Genomic DNA, 2,698 nt, shown 5'->3' with positions numbered 1-2,698 from the left:
CTATTTATATATATACATAAATATATATATATATATATATATATATATATAATATATATTTTTTACTTCATATGATCAGTTGGATTACTTATTCTAAAGCATTGTTAGACACTTCAGGGGTCTGTGCTTAAGGTCATGGTAGTTAGGGCATTTTAATACTAGAAATGTGTTTTGGCGGCCATTTTGAATTTTTATTTTGCATCTTCGCAATACAGGTGTATGCTATGGTGTTTTATATATGTTCTATTGGATTCCTTGAACTAAACAATATAGGTTTTGACACCAAGATTGTGATAATATGACACTTAGAGCCTTCAAATTCCCAAAATTGTTGGGGTTTTTTTTGGTGACCATTTTGAATATTTTATTAATTTTTTGTATTTTCACGATAAAGATGTACGTTATTGTATTTTAATAATGTTTTACTGGATTCCTTGAACCAAAGATCATAGGTATTGACACCAAGATCATGGTAATGTGGACACTTAGAGCATTTAAACTGCAGAAATTGTTTTTTGGCGGCCATTTTGGCCATTTCCAATTTTCGGTGGGAACGGTTGGAGTGACATCGTGGTTCCCGCAATTTATGGAATCAGCATACTCAAAAACCACCTAGGACAAAGTTTCATGCTTCTTTCCAGAAGTGCACATCTTGACCAAAAAATGTCACATATCCTCCCCACTATTGTAGTATTGTCGAGTCTGAATAATAATATGACTCTGAATGTGTGCATGTGGGATTTTGTAAAATGCATAATTAGATTGGGTGCGTGGCACAATGACGTCACGAGAGTTATGAGATTTGGAAGTAATCAGCTAGAAAATGTGTTAATTAAATGTGTTAATAATGGTGGTAGCTACAACATGTGTGAAAATTATAATTGTACTTGAAATACTTTCGGAGATAGTTGGTGGACAGAGAAAAGCACAAAACGTTATTTTAGTAGTACAGATTCGCTGCATATGAGGAACAGACATAGAAAGAACAAGATAGACCTCCGTTTTACTTAGTTTTTTAAAATTTCAATTCGAATTCAACAGCGGAGAACCCACCACTCATATAATAAAAACCAAAAACATGCAAGACAAGGGAAGAAAAAAAAAAAAAAAACCCGAACAATCGTTGTAATAAATATTATATAGATACAACTTAATTTTACGTTCAAAATAATCAACATAGACATCAATAGAAATAGACGGATCTTGAAAGATAGAAAAATTATGTAACTTACGATCTAACAATAGCATCAACTCATGAATACCGTAAATATGGCAACGTAAAACTGATACATGAATAGAGGCTTATAAAAATACCAAGACGTGTGTATGTTTTAACATTAATCAAGTCCAGGCTGGAGTATCAAAATTTGGATGGTGGTACCTTTGGCCTGGTTTGCTGAATTCAATTCTGTATGTAAATATTTCATATCTCACATATGGCTTAACCAGAGGTAAATTAGTACGGTAGTCGACTAAAATACAACGAATTGTACAAATGCCATCCTTTTGGTAATATTATGGTACGTTCCTAAAACTCTAAAACTACAGGGGCACCGAGGGGGCCAGGGATACCCGTCTGGGAGAGCTGGCTCCTCCGTCCTGGAGAAAAACAAAAACACCACAATTCGTCGGGGAGAAAAAAAAAATGTATATCCATTCTTTACATATTAGTAAACCCTAAAACCGATTAAATAAGCCTTTGAAAACCCCTAAATTGTCATATTTGGGGGGAAGGGGAGGGAAATCACTCCCTGGAACACTTTCGAGGGATTTTAAGCGACACCATACCACGTCCACTTTTTTCGTCGGGGACATTGGACCACCCGTCGAGCAAATCCTGGCGCCGCACTTGGAACATTTTGAGATATTATCTTGGTATTAATATTCTTAAAATCAACAATACAATTCTGTAAGAAAATTGGATATGAGGATGCATTTGACTATGGCGAAAACACTTGCATAACTGAAATCGAAGCTAAAATATGTCTTTTATATATTTGTTTTAACAAGCAATGTCTTTGTCCACAGATTTCTGATACCTGTTTTAGCGTATATATATATATATATATATATATATATATTGTTATTTTTGGCGTTTTAAAAATGTATAATAATATACAGTATAAACAACAAATAAATAAGTTAGAAAATGAAAATGTCAGCGGGGTTTTTTTTAGATATCAAATACAAAAATCAGAAACGAATTCTTATAAATTACAGAAAGAATTAAATATTGGTAGCAAGTAATTATATAACTCTAAAAATTATCGATATCTAAACTATGTGCCAAGGAAATTAACCGCCAATCAGTTAGGCCTATATATATCGCAATTTTAACGAGTGCTGCACAAGAAATGTATATAATATTCTTTTATAATAAAACGTACGCAGGGGCGTTCGAAAATATAAATATATATTTATATATATATATATGTATGTGTATATATATATATATATATATATATATATTGTTATTTTTGGCGTTTTAAAAATGTATAATAATATACAGTATAAACAACAAATAAATAAGTTAGAAAATGAAAATGTCAGCGGGGTTTTTTTAGATATCAAATACAAAAATCAGAAACGAATTCTTATAAAATACAGAAAGAATTAAATATTGGTAGCAAGTAATTATATAACTCTAAAAATTATCGATATCTAAACTATGTGCCAAGGAAATTAACCGCCAATCAGT

The sequence above is a fragment of the Anneissia japonica genome, unplaced genomic scaffold (assembly GCF_011630105.1).
Source record: "Anneissia japonica isolate Jap-2015-1 unplaced genomic scaffold, ASM1163010v1 scaffold287861_len940595_cov192, whole genome shotgun sequence".
In the NCBI taxonomy this organism is placed as follows: Eukaryota; Metazoa; Echinodermata; class Crinoidea; order Comatulida; family Comatulidae; genus Anneissia; species Anneissia japonica.
This window is presented reverse-complemented; position numbering follows the sequence as displayed.